The sequence below is a fragment of the Bos grunniens genome, chromosome 15 (assembly GCF_055505025.1).
Source record: "Bos grunniens cultivar Pamir isolate PY7600 chromosome 15, Bosgru_T2T1.0, whole genome shotgun sequence".
Classification (NCBI taxonomy): Eukaryota; Metazoa; Chordata; class Mammalia; order Artiodactyla; family Bovidae; genus Bos; species Bos grunniens.
This window is the reverse complement of record NC_141179.1, coordinates 23,532,662-23,552,926: the sequence shown is the minus strand read 5'-3', so window position 1 is coordinate 23,552,926 and position 20,265 is coordinate 23,532,662. Positions and strand designations below refer to the sequence as shown.

The 20,265-nt window shown below is 44.9% G+C and overlaps 2 long non-coding RNA genes across 6 annotated transcripts; one reads left to right on the top strand and one right to left on the bottom strand.

The window, feature by feature from the left end:
* Positions 1 to 3,293: 3,293 nt before the first annotated feature.
* LOC147357445 (uncharacterized) lies at positions 3,294 to 7,594 on the bottom strand. 4 transcript variants are annotated; one of them, XR_015141436.1, is made up of 4 exons: positions 6,821 to 7,594; positions 6,509 to 6,652; positions 4,641 to 4,768; positions 3,294 to 4,155 (listed from the first exon to the last, which is right to left on the bottom strand). It is a non-coding gene; the product is annotated as an uncharacterized LOC147357445 (long non-coding RNA). The 4 variants fall into 4 exon arrangements; XR_015141434.1 differs by lacking the exon at positions 6,821 to 7,594 and having other exon boundaries at positions 6,509 to 6,812; XR_015141437.1 differs by lacking the exon at positions 6,821 to 7,594 and having other exon boundaries at positions 4,641 to 4,750; positions 6,509 to 6,812.
* Positions 7,595 to 7,704: 110 nt separating this feature from the next.
* LOC147357444 (uncharacterized) lies at positions 7,705 to 18,702 on the top strand. Of its 2 annotated transcripts, none has more exons than XR_015141439.1 (3): positions 7,705 to 8,070; positions 8,148 to 8,411; positions 11,888 to 18,702. It is a non-coding gene; the product is annotated as an uncharacterized LOC147357444 (long non-coding RNA). The 2 variants fall into 2 exon arrangements; XR_015141438.1 differs by having other exon boundaries at positions 7,708 to 8,070; positions 8,145 to 8,411.
* Positions 18,703 to 20,265: the final 1,563 nt, after the last annotated feature.

Here is a 20,265-nt window from a genome sequence, read left to right as displayed (position 1 = left end):
CCACTGAACAACAAAAATGGCAGAATGGGCTGCCTTAACAGCAAATAAATAAATTAACCAAAAAGCAACATCAAACCCAGAATAAATCAACATAAATTTTTTTGCCCCAAGCAAAAAATGAAGTGTTCCATATAGTCAACAGGCCAACAGCACCTAGCCTGCTAGTCTCCAGTACCAAAAGAAAATACATCTGCATAACAAGGAGATAGAATTCTTTAGTAATGACCACTGCCTACATGTACTAGGCAGACAAGCATCAGAATGGAGGATAAGACAGTGTGAGTCACAGCACCTGTGTTAAAGATAGTGGCAGGAAGGCGATTTTCCTGATTGTTTCCATCGTAACAGATTTGGATACAGACCCTATCCAATAGGCTTAATATGTTTCCACAGTTGCCTCTGCCAAAGCAGTTTGGTCTTAATGGGAAATATCTCCCTACTGAGGGGGCCAGTGAATGAAGCCATTATCCTAGTCTTGGAGTCATTTAGCAGGAGATGGAGGAAGCAGACAAGTAGGCAACCATGGTAATGACTATATGTAAAGCTCCACACCACCCCACCAAATGAGGCACCAGAGTCCTTATACACTTGTGTAGAAATCTCTCAGGGATGGATAATCCATGGTTTCTTTCATTTTCCAATCAGTTATGTGTATCACATAGAATTACCCGGAACCAAGGGAGAAAGGCTTCCTCATCCATGCAAAAGTCATATCTAACCATAAAGTAAGGGATAGTTAACAACCCCCTGAGGGTACCTCATTCACGGCCAAGGCATACCTCACCACCATCACATGGAAGTGAAAGATATCCATGGAAGGATACCATGACCCAGATATATACCACTTCCACCCAAATATAGTCATCCATGGCATGGCCAAGGTTGTTTGAGTCCAGAAAGGGTATAACTTGAGTAAAATACTAAAAAGTGGGGTGCATGTGGATTTGATGTTTTTCTAAAGTAAATGGGCCTCAGATCAGATCAGATCAGTTGCTCAGTCGTGTCTGACTCTTTGCGACCCCATGAATCGCAGCACGCCAGGCCTCCCTGTCCATCACCAACTCCCGGAGTTCCCTGAGACTCATGTCCATCGAGTCAGTGATGCCATCCAGCCATCTCATCCTCTGTCGTCCCCTTCTCTTCCTGCCCCCAATCCCTCCCAGCATCAGAGTCTTTTCCAATGAGTCAACTCTTCGCATGAGGTGGCCAAAGTACTGGAGTTTCAGCTTTAGCATCAGTCCTTCCAAAGCAGTCCCAGGACTGATCTCCTTCAGAATGGACTGGTTGGATCTCCTTGCAGTCCAAGGGACTCTCAAGAGTCTTCTCCAACACCACAGTTCAAAAGCACAATTGTTCGGTGCTCAGCCTTCTTCACAGTCCAACTCTCACATCCATACATGACCACTGGAAAAACCATAGCCTTGACTAGACGAACCTTTGTTGGCAAAGTAATGTCTCTGCTTTTGAATATGCTATCTAGGTTGGTCATAACTTTCCTTCCAAGGAGTAAGCGTCTTTTAATTTCATGGCTGCAGTCACCACCTGCAGTGATTTTGGAGCCCAGAAAAATAAAGTCTGACACTGTCTCCACTGTTTTCCCATGACCATCATAAAAGGCTCAGTTTTAATGAGAGCTCTCTAAGGAGATAAAAGTTGACTTTCCATAGCAAAGTACCTAAAGACTAATAGCAGGAGTTTGCTTGCATAGAAGTTCAGGACAAACTTTTTCTACAGGGAAGAACCTACCAGAAACTTGAGAAGGCATATGTATCTAACTTATCTGCAAAGGAAGGTGCTTCAGAATAATGTGAAGTCAGGGTAATAAGATACTAAACAGGACTCACTGTACCAGCCTCTGCTGCTGCTGCTAAGTCGCTTCAGCCGTGTCTGACTCTGTGTGACCCAATAGATAGCAGCCCACCAGGCTGCCCTGTCCCTGGGATTCTCCAGGCAAGAACACTGGAGTGGGTTGCCATTTCCTTCTCCAATGCATGCATGCATGCTAAGTACCAGCCTCTGCTGCTGCTGCTGCTGCTAAGTCACATCAGTTGTGTCTGACTCTGTGCGACCCCATAGATGGAAGCCCTCCAGGCTCCTCTGTCCCTGGGATTCTCCAGGCAAGAATACTGGAGTGGGTTGCCAGGTACCAGCCTCTACACCAACTCAAAACCTCTTGTTGTGTCCACTTAAAGAGAGCAGGGATGCATGAAACCTGGTGGATGGTTTTGTGTAAGAGTCTGAGATCAGAAATAAAGATGCACTGTCAAACAATAGTATGAGTAGGTGCTGAATCACCTATTTGGAAATGGGCTCCTACAATGACACTGTAGCCTATGGTCCTGACAATTCAGGGTCCAGAGAGTGTAGTTGGGACCCTGGACTTTGACTGTGAAGCCATTCCCTGAGAAGCCATCTCTCTGTCACATGGAAGATGAGCTCCTGATGATCAGCAAGTGATCCCTGAATGAGGACACATCAATATGTTATCTCAGGACAATTCCTGGGACAGGGTGGGAGGAGGAAAATGGTCTTGTCACACCATTTGGTGACAGAGGGATGAACAGTGAACCTGTACTGCTGAGATCCCCAAATAGTGGTTGGAGGGGAAAGGAATAGACAGTTCTGGCTAGATCAGTGGCCACATCTACCTGGAGTTGACAGCTGTGATTTGTCCATTCATAGTGATGTTATCAGGGAACAAAGACAGGCAGACAAAGCATTATCAATAAACTATCTCCAGAAAACCATGAAGTTCCAAAAGCGACTGCACTTTTTAACTAAACATGCTAGGAACTGAAGGGTGATAATGGTAAGACTTCAAATGAACTTGGTCTGAAGAGGCTCATTCTATTAAATTTTGTGGGGGAAGTAAGAGTCAAAAGTAGCGAATAACTGAAAATCTGATTTTCTGCATATCCCAATCTAGTGATACTGAGGACTCCTCAGTCCAAGGGAAGAGGCCTGGTAGCCAAGACATGAAGAAATGCTATGCACTAACATGAGATAGCTTGGAACAACCATAGGATACTTTTAAGATAATATATAAGATAGTTATATTTTCTTAACCAGTTAGAAGAAATCCTGAAAGACCTTAGCAAAGCCAAGCACAACTTGACTACAACCTTTCTGTGTGTCTCGCCATAGAGCATCTGTACCAGTATGGGCTAAACAGTTGTGTTTGCCTTTTTTTTTTTTTTTTTTTTTTTGACAAAGGCTACCATCAGCAGCTCTGGAACAAATCAGGCATGAATCAATAATGATCTTTCCTCATGTCCCACAAAAAGATACGTCACTCATTAGAAGCAAATTTATTACCATAAATGGGAGCAAAACAAACACACAGGATAACATCATAAGCAAAAGTGGTGAGAAAACATCATCATGGGTGGTCAGGATTTACGGGGTTGGTGCTTGCCCGGATGCAAGAAGGATTATAATGTCTCAAGTCTTGAGTTTAAAAGATCTCTTTTAGATCCTGTTCAGTTATATTTCCCAAGCCTGGGGGATGAAGGCAGTTTCGACAAGCTGCAGCCCCTGAAAAGAGATCACGGTAGAGACAAGCACACCTTCTCTTGTTCTCTGTTGACCCAGAGCTCCTACTAAGTCCCCGCAAGGTGGCGCTGTGAACCTTATTCTTAGTGCTCCTATTGCGTAGTAAGCCTCAACGATGATGCAAATGATTGGATGTATGAAATTCATAAATATTTCACTGAGGAAGACAACCCCCAACATGGCCCCAACGATCCTGGCTCCATGGCCCTTGCTAAGTCCCCTCCCATGCTGGGCTGGGCTATCCTGTATAACCAATAGAATGCTGCAGAATTGGTGGAAGGTGCATGACTTCCAAAACTAGGTCACAAAAGACATTTTCTTTCTTGGGTTATACTTGTTCTGGGTGAAGACAGCTGCAACATCATGATGTTACTCCAGCGTCTCAGTGGAGAAGTTCATGGGGTAATAGACTGGGGGCTCCTGCTATCAGCCAGCACCGACTTGCCAGCAATGTCGACTGCATCTTGACGTGGATGGATCCTCCATCTCAGTTAAATTTTTAGATGCTTGCATCCCCAGCTGACATTTTGATTGCAACCTCATGAGACACCTGGAACCAGAACCATCCAGAAAAGCTGCTTCCAAAATCCCGACCCACACAAACTGTGAGGGATTAAAAAAGAAAGAAAGAAAGATGTTTTATGATAATTTGCTGCACAACAATAGATAACTAAAACTAGCCTAGATAGAAAGCAAGTTGCTTACGAGATACAGGCAAAACACATATGATGTGTGAAGTATAGATGATGAGTAAGTAAGTAGCTTGTGAGACATATGCAGAATTCATAAGACATGGTGAATATAGATAATAAGTTAGCAACTTGTAACACATGCTACAAATATACAGAATAAATGGAATGTATGATGAACCAAGTGAGAGCGTTTCTTATAGCTAGAAAGTGGAAGAAAGAATACATTATGATATACCCCCTCTGGGTTGGCAGCTTGGTCATGCCTAAATCAGCAAGGCATTGGTTGACATCCATATGGTCACATTTTGGCCCCATGTGCTCAGAGCAAGAAATGCAAATAACATTCTTGGCTGTTCAGAAGGTTAATTGGCAAGCTATAGCTGTGGCCAAACATACCTGTTCTTGCCCTTGTGATCCTCCTATCAGAGAGAAAATGCATGCTTTGGCCCAGGGGACCTTCTGTGTACTCGGCCTTCTTGCTCATATCTTAATTCCCATCCTATTGGCTGGGAAGGCAGATACAGCTGAAAGAGGGGACATACATGCACTGGGGACATACAGGATTTAGGGAGTATGGTCCTCTCACCTGTTTGACTTGATCCTAAGTGGGTTAGTCCACTCCAGCCCTCTTCCCTTGGTTGTCAATTTGTGTTTTAAATACATTTAAGGAAACAGTGTGTTTTGAGCACCTTCCTTTTGTCCACGAGCCTTTCTGTTATGAATCCTTTGAAATAACTTACCCCATAGAGTACTTAGAAGCTATCATTGCAACAAGGTAATCTCCCACATGAGTGGGATCTCACCTGACAGTTCTGAGCCTCAGTTTTCTCATTTTTGAAAAATGGAGGTCAAGCTATATACTGGGAAGTACTGTAAGAATAAATGAGACAATTGTGAGAAGGCACAGCACAGCCAGGCACACAGTAGCTATGTACCAAAAGCAGTTTCTTCTGCCTCTGTGTGACCCTGTACAGTGGCCACATTCAGCTTAGTCATCGTTGAAATGGGTATCATAATACCTACCCCACAGAGGTGGTACAAGGATTAAATAAAAACATTTTTGAGAGCAACAAGCACAGGGCTTGACACACAAGTAGATGGTCAATACGTTTTAAATCTGTTTTCTTTTTGTTACAAACTAAAAAGAACAATAACAAAAGCTGCCTCAAATATCTGGGAAATCTCTCCACCTCCTCCACCAACTCAGATTACCTCCCGGACTACTCCCCCTGCCCCCCATTGCTTTGAAGGGTTAGAGCTTTTGTTCCTTTATGGAGACTTACAATTCATCCCCGAGGAAGAAGCCAAATGACTTAAATTCTACCCTAAGACACAAATGACTAACAATAGATCCTTGCACAGAAAGAAAGATTTTATAAGGAGAGGGAGGCGGGAGTAAGAAGACAGGGTTCAGAGGAAGGGCACTCAGAGGTGAGAGACAGAGGAAATCTTCAAGAGGAGAGCCTGGAAGAAAGCCACAACAAAGGCAAACAGAGCTACCAAGGGACCCCTCTCTCAGAGGCAGACACTATTGAGGCAGGGACCCTCAAAAGTCCTTCCCACACACAGTCCCTCCCTTCCCCCCACAGCCCCTCTCTGAGACTTCACCCTCAACAGCTCCTCCCACAGACAGCTCCTACCACACACAGCCCCTCCCTCAGACAGCCCTTCCCACACACAGCTCTTCCCACATACAGCCCCTCCCACACAGCCCTCCTATACACATCCCCTCCCACATACCCCTCCCACACAAGCCCCTCCCACACAGCCTTCGTATACTCATCCCCTCCCACACACCCCTCCCATCCCCAGCCCCTCCCACACAAGCCCCTCCCACACACAGCCTTTCCTGCACAGCCCCTCCCACACACAGCCCCTCCCACACAGCCCCCTATGCCCAGCCCCTCCCACACACAGCCTTTCCTGCACAGCCCCTCCCACACACAGCCCCTCCCACACAGCCCCCTATGCCCAGCCCCTCCCACACACAGCCTTTCCTGCACAGCCCCTCCCACATACAGCCCCTCCTACACAGCCCCTCCCACATACAGCCCCTCCCACACACAGCCCCTCCCTCAGGCAGCCCCTCCTTCAGAACAGCACCCCTCAGACATCCCCTCCCACATACAGCCCCACCCACACACCCTACCCACACACAGCCTCTCCCAGAAGATGAAGTGCAGATCTCAGGTTGCAGGAGTAAACAGGAAAGAAAGAAACTAGCATCCTGTAGAAAGGAGCTGCAGTAAGTTGAAATGGCCCACCTCTTTAGAAAAGACCACCTCCTCCTCTCCTTAGGGCTTCTTCTTGGTCTCCAGATTAGGAAAGAGGATTGTGGGATTTGTGCCTCAGAGGAGAAGCGGCCATTGATTGGGTTTCAAGCTAAACCATCAGAGTCCCAGACCGATCTGGAGCCATGTGGGAGGCAGCAGAGTGCAGAGAAAAGCAGGTTAGGCTTGGAGTCCAAAGTTCTGATCGCAGATTTCAGAGTCTCCCTATGTTAGGGCTGTGCCCTGGCCTGAGTCACATATTGTTTCTATCAGAGTCACCAGAGTGAAATAGGGCTCGTCACATACCTGCAGAACAAGTTTATCTGGAAGCTAACTGAGCCAAGCTTCTGGTTCCCTGCTGGTCAGGCCCCCAGTGAGGGCACACTGTTCCTGGAGAAGGGGGAAGCCAGGTTGCCAGCAGAAAGTGTTCATATGTAAACATTTCTGGTAAATTGCCTAAAGAGATCTCAGAAGAAAGAAACCTGAATTTTCCAAAGCTATAGTCATTCCATATTTGAGAGATGAGCTTTGCATCATACTAAATGAATATTCCCTTTTATAGATAATTTTGGTTTCCTTGGTGGCTCAGACAGTAAAGAATCCTGCCAATGTCGGAGATGGTGGGTTTGACACCTGGGTCAGGAAGATGCTTGGAAAAGGGACTAGCTACCCACTTCAGTATTCTTGCCTGGAGGATTTCATGGGCAGAGGAGCCTGGCAGGCTACAGTCCATAGGGTTACAAAGAGTTGGACTGGACTGAGCAACTGTCACACATAGCTAATTTTATGCTTATTTGTTATTTCTTAAAGCCCCCTCCCTATACGTTGTACCAATTTCAGATCTCATAAAACATGGACCCACCCCTAAATGCCTCAAAATGTTGTTGTGTGGATAAAATAAAATGACCACTAAAAGAGTGATGGACCCAGAAAGCTGGAAATAAATGCTTCTTATCAATAAATCAAATTCTGAGGTCCCTTCTCAACTCTCCTCTACCCAAGTAAGGTGGAGTAGGAGGAGAAAGGCAGTCAAGAGACCTCCCCCCTGAATTCAAGACTGAAGAGTTGGCAGGGAGCCTGCTGCCCTCCAACCAGGACCCCTCCAGTCAGCCAGGGCCTGATGATGTAGTAGCTTGATTCAGCGGATAAACATCTAGTGCAGCTTGCTAGAGGCCCCCAGCCTCGTATAACTGTTGACACAGAGCAGATTCCCTTTCTCTAAACCACTGTTTATATCTTAGCCAAGTGTCCTGCATAAATCTCCCATCCAACCACCAGACTCTCTGGCTGCTACAGAAGTGGCCAACTAGAAAATTGCCTAATAAGGAGTTTGCTGCAGGAACTAGGGGTATCTCCATATGCAAGGCTGACTTGTGGGCACTGACAGAAAACCCCAATAGGAGACTTTGCAAGATGGAGGTCAAGAACAGAGTTGGAGGCAGCTTCAGCTTAAAGGAAGGCTCTCAACCAGGAGTCTGGGTGTGTGAAAGATAGGTTCTGTTCAGCTCGGGGTCAGAGAACATACTGAAATCCCAGTTCAACAGCTGTGGGAATAAGTAAGTTCATTTGTAACATTTTTTTTTTTTTTGGTTTCCACATATAAGTGATATGTGATACTTGTCTTTTCCAGTAGTCATGCACGGATGTGAGAGTTAAGCCATAAAGAAGGCTGAAGAACTGATGCTTTCAAATTGTGCTGCTGGAGAAGACTCTCGAGAGTCCCTTGGACTGCAAGGAGATCAAACCAGTCAATCCTAAAGGAGATCAACCCTGAATATTCACTGGAAGGACTGATGCTGAAGCTAAAGCATTGGCCACCTGCTGCGAACAACTGAACAACCGACTCATTGGAAAAGACCTTGATGCTGGGAAACACTGAGGGCAGGAGGAGAAAGAGGTAACAGAGGATGAAATGGTTGGATGGCATCAGCGACTCAATGGACATGAGTCTGAGTACCCTCTGGGAGATAGTGAAGGACAGGGAAGCCTGGTGCTGCAGTTCATGGGGTCACAGAGTCAGACACAACTTAGTAACTAACAACAACAATGATGAACTTATTTATAAAACAGAACCAGACTCACAGACTTGGAGAATGAATTTAACCAGGGAGGTAAGATAGGGGGAGGGAGAGATAGATTGGGAGTTTGGGATTGACGTGTACACACTGCTATATTTAAAATAGATAACCAAAAAGGACCTACGGTATAGCACAGGGAATCTGCTCAGTATTCTGTAATAACCTAAATGGGAAAAGAATTTGAAAAAGAATACATACATATATATGTATATTTGAATCACTTTGCATTACACCTGAAACTAACACAACATTGTTAATCAACTATGAAAGTGAAAGTGTTAGTGGCTTAGTCATGTCCGACTCTTTGTGACCCCATGGACTATAGCCCGCCAGGCTCCTCTGCCCATGGAATTCTCCAGGCAAGAATACTGGTGTGGGTAGCCATTCCCTTCTCCAGGGCATCGTTTCGACCCATAGATGGAACCTGGGTCTCCCTCACTGCTGGCAGATTCTTTACCATCTAAGCCAGTACTCCAATGTAAAATAAAAAACAAATTTTAATAATCTTTTTTAAAAGGCCTAGGAAGTATGTAGGCTTGGTTCCGGTTCAAACTCATTCTTCAATAGGGGGTTTTCAGAAGAAAAATAGAACACAACTTTGTAATCGCTTTGTGGTTTCATAAATTAATATTAGGGCTTGGTTCAGAGCTCAGCACAGTTGTGTGGTAAGCTGTGGTTTGGGGCTCATGGTCTGGCTGAGGTCCCTGATTGGAATGCCTGGAGAGCTGTGGCTTAGAAGGAGCAAAGGCACAATCTTCCTCTTGCAGTAGGAGCTCACAGCTGCCTCCAGTTCATCTTGACTCAGCAAGGGGCACCTCAGAAACGACTCCCCGAGCGAATATATACAGGCCTCTATTTCTTTTCTGCCAGAGTCCTGCATAAATAGCCTCATCCAGAGTAGCTGTTATCTTAAATAATAATTAAAAAGAGTAAGAGTCACCCTCAAGGAATGGAGGAGGGGAGAGGGCGTCTTTATATTTAGATATTCTGGACTTGATTATAAATCCTAGAGCTGGGCTGCTCTGTAGGTATCTGGCTTCTCTAGGCAGGCCCTCTCTATTTGATCAACCGACTACTGCCATCTAGTGGATTTGGAGGCCTTTGATGAGCTGCTGCTGCTGCTGCTAAGTCGCTTCAGTCGTGTCCGACTCGGTGCGACCCCAGAGACAGCAGCCCACCAGGCTCCCCCATCCCTGGGATTCTCCAGGCAAGAACACTGGAGTGGGTTGCCATTTCCTTCTCCAATGCATGAAAGTGAAAAGTGAAAGTGAAGTTACTAGCTCCTTAGAAAACAATGCTAGGAATTGATTTTGAGAGAAGCAATGCTTAATTAGGGCAGCAAATCTTAGGGTGGCCTGTAGGTAGGATTACGGCTCAATCACCCTGGAATATCCCTGTGTGTAACTTTTCCTCTTTGACATAGATTAAAAGAGAAAAAAGAAGGGTTTAAATATTCATTGCCTGTGGGTCATCAATATTCTGGAGTTTATTTGGCTACTGAATCAAAACTGCCATTGGGATCCTTACAAAGACTTAGTTAAGACTGAGGCTGTGGATAGCTTTACTGCTCTGTTCTGAGCTCCCCATGCAGGCTGCAGTGGCCAGATTGGTTGAGGGATGTAGCTATGGTGATGGGAGGAAGCCTTCAGCTAAGAAACAGAAACCCAGATCCCTAGAGCCGTCCTCAGAGAGGGTGTGTCAGTCTGTCCAGGCAGCCCTCAGTTCTCAGCCCCCAGGTGGTGGGTATGCCCCTTACTTGAAGAAGGAAGACAAAAGGAGCCAGCCCTGGATTCCATAACTTCCTTCTTATGGAAGCTTGTGATTACCTAGAGTGGTTGTTCTGAGGACAGAGCAAATCAAAGAACTGCTGATCTGGAGTTTTCAGGGAGCTTAGGAAAGGAATCAGGTTAACTACAGAAGGAATCAGCGAATGAGCACAATCAGTCTTTAAGATGGACAAGAGACTTGGTAGGGACCAAAACATTCGAATCAACACCGCAATCCACAAAGAGCATTTGGTTGAGATCTGTAAAGATTTCTCTCTGTTATTGCAGCTTCATTTCCTCCTAGGTTACAGCCAAGCCCTGTCTTCTCTGTCTACTGAGGCTATGAGGTTTCTGTCCAAAGCTGGGAATGGACCCAAATCACAACGCCCTCCCCAACCCAGGCTTCACTTTTCTCATCCGGAAAATGAAAGTGTGGGTTTGATTACCCCTCAAATATCTTCCAACTGAATCTGAATTCTTCCAATCTAAATTTTCTTTTCTAAGTTTTAATTAGTTGGGTTTCAGTTGAAGTCAGGGCCTGGAGTGGACTGAACTCAGGACTTTTTACTAACACCTGGAAGGTCTCCCAAGGAGTGTTCATCCAGAACAGAAGCCTTTGGGGACTAGAATATGAATTTGAACAACCATTGCAGCAAGTGTTAAAACCATCTTTGTAGACCTGGCCTACTGATAAGACAGCCTACTGTTAATTCATCTTGTAATCTTGATAAGTCATTTATTCACTTAAACTTTGCTTTCTAAATCTAAAAATAATAACCTTCTTTCTTGTTTCCTTCTCAGGATTGGTGCAATCCTGAGATTAGTTCAGCTCAGTTCAGGTGCTCAGTCGTGTCCGACTCTTTGCGACTCCAAGGACTGCAGCATGCCAGGCCTCCCTGTCCATCACCAACTCCTGGAATTTACTCGAACTCATGTCCATTGAGTCAGTGATGCCATCCAACCATCTCATCCTCTGTCATCCTTTGTCCTCCTGCCTTCAATCTTTCCCAGCATCAGGGTCTTTTCAAATGAGTCAGCTCTTCACATCAGGTGGCCAAAGTATTGGAGTTTCAGCTTCAGTATCAGTCCTTCCAATGAACATTCAGGACTGATTTCCTTTAGGATGGACTGGCTGGATCTCCTTGCAGTCCAAGGGACTCTCGAGAGTCTTCTCCAACACCACAGTTCAAAAGCATTAATTCTTTGGTGCTCAGCTTTCTTGGTAGTCCAACTCTCACATCTGTACATGACTACTGGAAAAACCATAGCCTTGACTAGATGGACCTTTGTTGGCAAAGTAACGTCTCTGCTTTTTAATTTGCTGTCTAGGTTGGTCATAACTTTTCTTCCAAGGAGTAAGTGTCTTTTTATTTCATGTCTGCAGTCACCATCTGCAGTGATTCTGGACGCAGTGATTTGGATTTTGCAATCCTGAGATGCGAGAAGCTAAAAATCTCAGTATGGATTTTAAATGCCATTTTTCTGTTTAGGTTGAATTAAATCTATTTAATATTATAAATCTCTTCCAGATGATATCCAGCAAACAAAGAGCCAAACAGTACATGTCTGAAAGATCACAGACTTTGTCTTTGAGGAAAAAAGCAAGGCCAAGTCTGACAGAAATCAGTCTTTCTAACCAACAGGGAAATGCTGGCCCTCCTTTGAGCCTCTTCCTTCCAATCCTTGGAGCTTCTTTGCCTAAAAGTGGAGCTGGAAGGTGGAGATAGAAGATGGCCTGGAAGCCACTGGCATCTTGCTTTTAGCAGGTGGTGATGGGAGAGCTGGAACTTATGTCTTCACCCAGAAGATCTGATGATGCTTCCTCTCCTCCACAGTAAACCTCTCCAGGAAAGAGCAGAGAACCAAAAAACTGCAATATGTGATTCATAATTGTCAATAACATTTGCGTCATTTTGATGCTCTAACTCTATTACATTAATTGCTTTCCTCCCTACACTTTATTTTAAGGTGAACATTAATTGATTCCCAAGTGTAATCACAATTATGGTGAGTTATCCCGCTTAATGGAAGATGTGGTTAATAGGTAGGAAGGTGCCACTGCAACTGTTTCTCCTTCCCAGGGGAGAGATGATATATGCTATTATGGGTCTGCTGTAGGCTGAATTTTCCCCAAGAATTCAGAGCTAATGCACAGCTATCCATCACAAAATCCCATTGTTCTATCCAGTTGACCAGACACAACTCCCTTCAACCTAGCCTGTTTATCCTTGTCCACTGACTGGCCACTATTCCTTGGAGGAACTCTCCTCTTCCACACCCCTTGTGTTCCAGAGATAAGAGAGATACTAGCATTTCAGCTCTGAGTTCTGAATCACACATTCTAGTACAGTTAGGATGGGCAAGGTGATGGGCATGTCCACCCAGGGCCAGACCCAGAAAAGACAGTGAAGTAGGCAGAGGAGGAAAACCCTTGTTCATTCATGTACTCCAATGCCTAGCCATGCGCCTGGCACATGATAGCTCTTTACCACATCTTATTTCAAAAGAAGAATTGGCGAATGAAGTTTCTCTTCCCTTCCTATGCCCTTTGCCATCCAACTCCTTGGCTGTGAGTTGCTCTGTGATAATTTTTGACTCCCCTCTGCCACCCCACTCATATCCTCTTGAAGAGAGGGCACCTCTCTAAACCCAGTTCCTCTGTGATAATTTTTGACTCCCCTCTGCCACCCCACCCATATCCTCTTGAAGAGAGTTTAGCCTCTCTAAACTCCTCACCACCATCTGCCCTGTGTCCTGCTCTATTGGTGCCCTGATAGAGACAGGATCGCACATCAGATGTACTGACTGGTTTGGTAGCTAATGTTGAGATCGTGAACTCTCCCCGGTAATCCTGTAACAGGAACGAACCTTAGCATTCCTCTTTGTGACTACTTTACATTGATCAGACTTCCTTCCCAGCCTCATCTCTGGGCAGCAACCCTCCTGCTGAGCGCTCTGACACCAGTCACGGATACCCTATAATTTAGTCTCTTAATGGTCCGGTGGCATCTTCTGTGTAGAAGCTTCAGGCTACTGGGAAAGGAGAGCTAGAAGACCTGCTTTGAAGCAGCCATGCTTCTGGTATTTGTTTATTTAGGGCCTCTCATGGAGAATTTTTGTGGGAAGCTTATGTTTGTACTCCATGGTGCTGTCAGCCATTGAAAGTGTCCAAAATCCATGCTTTTTCAAGGGGTAGGAAGGTCCTTCTCTCTGTCATCTATCTGATAAGCTCATTCCGCAGGTTTCAGCTTAAATGTAAGCTCTTTCCAACCTTGATGCCCTTCCGGCCAGGTGGATCGCAGCTCCCTCCTCTGGGCTCAGAGGTACCCTGCCCACACCTCTACACGGTCCACACAGCGCAGCACCATCACAATTTTGTAACCCAGACCCCTGCTGCCCCACTTCTGAGCCAGACAAACATCTGGCCTCCTACAGACCTCACGCAGCTTGTACCTGCCCAGAGACAGCCAGCAGAGGGGGTGAGTGGAGGCTGGAGTCTAGCTCTCACTCCACCAAGGGGTGCTCCCTGGCCTGGGACTAAACCTACCTGTGTGAAAGGAGCCTTTTCCTTTCTAGAAAGGCTGTTAGTTATTAGCCCTGGCTGAGTCAGCACAGGGGTGCCTCCTTCCCTGCAGAGCCCAGAGACACTGACGAACTCACAGCCACCCTGCTCTGGCTCTGTGAGCTTGATTCTACCGGCAAGACCCCTGGGCATGACCTCAGCTCTTCCCCTGGTTTTTCAAAAATAACCCGTCACACTAAGCATTTCGTGGCTTTTCGGTAGACCTTCCTGAAAGTCTCACGGGGCAGAAGATGGACCATTGTGACTCTCCACAGTCTCACTAATCCACCTGAGCCACTTGGTTCTCCCCACAAACGGTCCACTCCCACCAAGAGCATCACCAGGCCGCCGCCGCCTCCTCCCGGCCCTCCCCCCCTCGCAGCAGCACGGTTCCTGTCCTGTGCCTTCTTCCTCCCGCATCTCCCCTTCTACTTACACCTGTCTGCTAAGCCACACCTACTCCACCTCTGACCTCAGACTGCAAACTGGCCTCCATCACAGCTCAGCAAACAAGCTGCCAAAATGCACATGTCCCTGTTCTACTATTTCCTCCTGTGCCCCACCACCAACTAATAATGAGTTTTAAAATACCCTTCAGTCATAACTGATGAGTTAATCTACTGATTCGAATGTGGTCTCACTAGATTCAAACTCCAACTTCTTCACATTCTCACTGTGTGACTTTGGGTAAGTCACTTAAGATAGAGGCAGTTATCATGCTACATCAGAGGGCTCAATAACCTTCTCACTTAATAATGAGAATAGAATGAGATGATGCACATAAAGGGCTTGGCGTATAAGTGTTTTATAGATGGTAGGTATTATTATCAATGTATTACTAAGTACTATTATTATTACTAAATATTAGTGGAATGATTACTGAACATGGTACAGTTGCCATTATGCATGAAATGATATTAGGTCCCTCCCTATCCTCCAGCCATAATCACCAGCATTAGTACTTAAGTCCCTTCTCATAGAGAATCATGCCAGGTTATGTACTTACACAGGAGACCCAGGAACTGCTTTATCCGAATCATAAACCTGAATCTTGCCCACACATGTCAGTGTAGTCCCAGGATTGAACATTTAAGGATCTGTGGTTGCTGGATCTTCAGCCTAAGGGCCTTGCTGCTCTTAATTGGTTTGGTTTCAAAATAGCTCAGCCCTTCCAGGCATAGGAAGCTTTAGGCTAGGTCCTGATGGACAGTTAATAGATGTGTGTGGGCATGTGTGTATGTAAATGTTTAACGACCTCAGAAGAACTGAGATTCAGAGCTGTGGACGTGTACTTGAAGGATTATGTTACAAGTTGGGGCCCTTCAGCAAGGACCTTGCTCTGAGGTTGCTGTAAAGACAATAGGCACATTTTCAATTCTGTTCAGATCCATAGACTTCTTATTCAGCATCTACTAAGTGCCTAGTGCTGTGTCATACAGTTGGATGGATAACCGTGTGTTGCTACAACAATATTGCATAACAACAAAATACACAACCTGGGATTTCTTTCTCATGCATTACATCTCTTTTCCACACATCTGCTGTCATCTGGAGTCAGGTGGTCTAAGATCTGTGGGTCAGCTGGAGACAATGCTTTATATGTTTCTCATCATCTGTGGCCCCCCAAGCTACTCCAGGAATGTTCATCTCATGGTCTTGGCAGAGGGAAAAGCCCAGCCCAACCATGTGAACCTCTGTTTTGTTCATATTTACAAATATTCCATTAGCTAAAGCAGTCACTTGGCTTAAACACCAAATTAAGGGTCAAGAAGCTATTCTCCAGCTACTCTGAGGCCAAACAAGTCCCTAGTCAAGTCCCCAAATCTATAAAGTAGGAAAATATATCATCACCAATGAGGTGATGGCAGAGTGAATATTTCTGCACCTTAATCCAGTTGACCTCATGCCTCTGTTGAGATTCAGTAAAAGAGAGCTTCATCTGAACCCCGGAAGTGAGTACAAGCTTTACAAAAAATAAGAGGCAATTGCATGCTGTGATTTTTGTTTCATTGTTGTTGCCTGATTATCTTTAGTTATATTTAGGACAAGTAAATCAAGGAAAAAGCAGGACAAGTGCTCAGAGCTGGTGTTTTGATCCTTTCTCTGGATCTTTAGAAGCATCTCAATAGCAATACTTAGGTTACAGCTTTAAGTGTTCACACAAGAAGGTGCTTTTTGAAGTTTCAATTTCTCATTGAAAGTGTTTGTTTTATTCTTTACTATATAGAAATCATTCTCTTTGAAGAACTTAATCATGGGTTTTTGGCCTCGGGTTTCTGAAAGTAGAAGCAGAATGCTGTATTGAGGGTTCCTAGTTTCATCAGGCTGTCAATAGCCAGTAATTGGAACAGAGAACTACAAGTCTGGCTTTCCACAAAAAAAGATAAATGGGAAATTCAGAAACAAAATTTCAACATTGAATCCCAGTAAAAGTCCAGACAAGATCACTAGGGAGATGGTTTCTGAACCCTTATTAAATAAATGATGCTCCTATTCTCCAAGACTCCATTCAAAATATCCAAGCCACATTTCCTTTTGGGAAGTCTGTAGATTTCAATAAGAAATTTGTCATTGATTTCTACAATATTTTTGTAGCCCGGCTAGAAATAAGAGCAATATCGTAATAGTTCGGTCACGTCTTAGTTGTTTAAAGTGCTATTTAGACAGTGTTGATCAAAGTCACCTTGAAGGTTTGCTTCTGGCAAGGTGCCTCTGGACTCTGTCCTTGGCCTTTCTCTGTCCCACATTTGTATCAATTACTTGAATTAAAAAAAAAAAATCTAGACAGCATGCTAATCAAGTTTGTGGATGATACATTGCTGGGAAGGTCACTAAAGCAAATACAAACTCAGAGTCAGAGAAACAGGCTAGAAGTCAAAGAGTACATTCAACAAGGGAAAGGGAAGTCGATCAGTTGTGTCCGACTCTTCGAGACCCCAGGGACATTCAACAAAGATAAGCATAAAACCCCAAATTTAGGCTGTGAAGCAACACAGTTTATGAAAGTCATCTGCCTTGACAGAAGTTTAAGTAGAAAACCTCTGGGGATTTCAGAGGGCTTGGAACTCAGTACGAAGTCAAGCTCAAGGTGATACAACTGTCCAGAGAGCTGAGAAAATTTTAGAAGCCACATTCAGTAGCAATTATGTTCTAAATTAGAGGAAATCATAGTCATACTGGACAGGAAGCTGATTCAGGTACTTCTGCCACCCCACAAATGACCAGAGATAATTTGATGTTTTTTTCTGCACCAGAAATTCTCCTCTTCTCTCATTTTTGTCTAATTTCCCTTCCTGAAGCTCTATCTTTAGCCGTAGAGGACATAACATTTGATTTAGCAAATAAACACTTTGTGCACTCAACAAATATTTTTTAGCACCTATCATATGTAAGCGCTGTATTGAACACCTATTCTAATGCTGAGAGTGGGGGTGAGAACCAAGGTAAATACCAGGAGTCCACAGTATTGGGGAGAAATGCAGAAACACACATTACTATGTAAAAAGCGATAAAATGATGCTGCTTGCAAAGTGCTGTGTTAATGCTGATTTCCCCCCAGGCAAGAAGTATATTCTCCAGCCACAGAAGGCAAACTGTTCTTTTAGAGGGAATCAGCATTGGGGTCATTTCTTCCCTCGGGCCAAGCCCAGAAACTGGCACAGGGTAGATATTTACTAAGCAATTGATGAATGAAAGCCTGGGAAGGAAGACTTCATGTCAGACCTGAGAGCGAGTCCCAGCCCCACCACCTCCCAACAGTGAGACAGTGGACAAGCTGAGGCAACTCACTGAACCTTAGTTTCCTCCTAAGTAAAACAGGAATGATGATCCTCAGCTCCCAGGGTTGATTTGCAGATTTAACGGAATGGGACAGGCTAACAGATTTAAAGAACCTGTAATGCTGGAAGACACTTGGACCCTTATAAGAATGAACTTTAGTATTCATTATCCCTCTAACTCATCGGCCAGCAAGATCATATTTGGATTACTCTAGGCATCGTATTTTAAGACAGGTATTTACAGTCTGTTCAAAGAGACAAAAATGAAGGGAGGTCTAGGAAGCAGGAAAGATGGAAGGGCAAAGGAGATGAAGATGATTTAAAGGCTTTCCTTGGTGAAGGAGAGAGCCCCAGAAGACAGCAACAAAAGGGGGAGGAAGTGAAGAGGTTTGATTCCAACTTAGGTAGGAAAGAACATTCTGGCAATGACTGATGCTCAGAATACAGTGAGTGGCATCATTAAGCAAGGAACCCCCCATTGCTGGGCTGTTTAAAGCAGAGTCTGAAGGAATATCTTCCAGGGATGTCCATACTGTCACTTATTTATTCATCTGTGTGCCTTCTATGTGTTCTCACTTAGTCTAGGGAATTTGGGATTAAACAGGAAAAAGCTAACCCCTGGATCTCATCACTCACAAAAAGCAAAGGACTACTTGTATTATTACACTCTAAGCTGATGTGGGAACACAGAGGATTTTGTTGGAGGGATTTTGCATTTGGGGAGGAAGGTGGAATGGGATGACTCCTGAGGTCTCTGGGCTCCATTTAGTCTATGATTCTATGTAAATCATAATCTTTGTCTGCAAAGTGTTTCCTCATCTAATCCATAGACTTTCCTCAAAATTAAACCTTGGGGACCCAGGCCCTCAATGCTGGAATGATAAGACTGTACAAAAGCAATAAAAACAATCCCTGGTACCAGTAGCACGCTGCTGCTGCTGCTGCTAAGTCACTTCAGTCGTGTGCGACTCTGTGTGACCCCATAGACCGCAGCCCACCAGGCTCCCCTATCCCTGAGATTCTCCAGGCAAGAACACTGGAGTGGGTTGCCATTTCCTTCTCCAGTGCATGAAAGTGAAAAGTGAAAGTGAAATCGCTCAGTCGTGTCCAACTATTTGCGACCCCATGGACTGCAGCTCCCCTAATCCGCTAGAAGAACTTTTACATCTTTTCTATGTTTTCCATCTTTTCTGATCCAACTTTTTGGATCTTTATAACATCCTCATATCTAACCTGTCCATAAGCTCATGTCTAAATAAGGAAATAGAGCAACAGCAACAATATCTGAGACTTGCCCAGAGTTATCCAGATCATTTCCATCAGGGCTGGGTGAAACTCAGCTCTCCTAAGGCTCGTTTACTGTTCTTGCCAATGGACCATGGTCTATTTAGCTTTCTCCTTTGGTGGGTTTTATCCTGGAAAGTTTCTCCTTTCTTCTGCCTTCTCCCCTCCTCCCTACCGCGTTACTGCCAGCACAGAATCTGGCAGATGAATGACCTGGCTGATCTCCCAAGTTTTCCTCTGAAATGTAGACCCCCAACATCCTTCCCATGTGGAATTCCAAACACAATCTCTGCTGTGTCAGAAAACTATTAACTGTTTGAGCAGTAGACCTTGCCACCAGCCCAGAGAATGATAAGCACGAGAAGGGAAGCACTGCACTGCCTTTGTTCAGCTCTAAGGGAAGATGCATGACCTAGTTTGGGTTGGTGATGCTGTTTTTAAAAAATAAAATATAGGGATTCAGAGACCTGTGCTGAGAGCTTGAGCTCTGTGGGGAAACAGCCTTCTCTGAGAGACCAATAAACGTGTGCTGTGGCTTATTTATTTGGTTTTCATTGGAGGTTGAAGCAGCAACCAGTGGGCTGGTCCTGAGGCCAGAACTTCTGCAAATGCGGGGCCATTTAGGATGCTGGTAGCTTCGTTGTCATTTTTTATTCCTTGGAGTGAATCAGTCTGATAGCCTGACAAGGCTGCTGAGAGACAGCGCGAGGCCCTTGTTTTGACAGTTGTCCCATCAGATTGAGTAGCAGGCTGTGTCCTCACAGGCAGGGAGAAGACCGAGGCATGATGTGGGTACCTGAGCAGAGAGCTGCATGATAGTTCAAGTGCGTGCCACTGCCAGGGGGCTGTGTGCCTCTGCAGGCACTGCAGAGCCACTCCCCAGGCTGGTTTGGAATCCTCTGACTTGACCCAGCAGGTAATTTTATGGTTTGCTTCCAAAACACCAGAGGAAAATACAGGAAAATCTCTAGGCTTCCATCCATGAAAGGTCAGCCTTTGTAGGTATTCCCTAAAAGGAATTTCATATGTTTGGCAATGGTAGCATCACTGGAAGATAACCCACAGTCAGATACATGCATATTTAAGTGCACTTCCTAAGCCCCTTCTCTTGCTTTATTTTTTCCATGGTACTTAACATTTGCAGAGTCATGAGTCTGTATACTGTCTGTCTTCCTCGCTAAGGAATCAGCCTCCATGAGGCCAGGGCTTTGTCTCTCCCGGCCGCAGCCCCTTTCCATAAAACAGTGACAGGCGCATAGGTCGTTTTCATTAAATAGCTGTT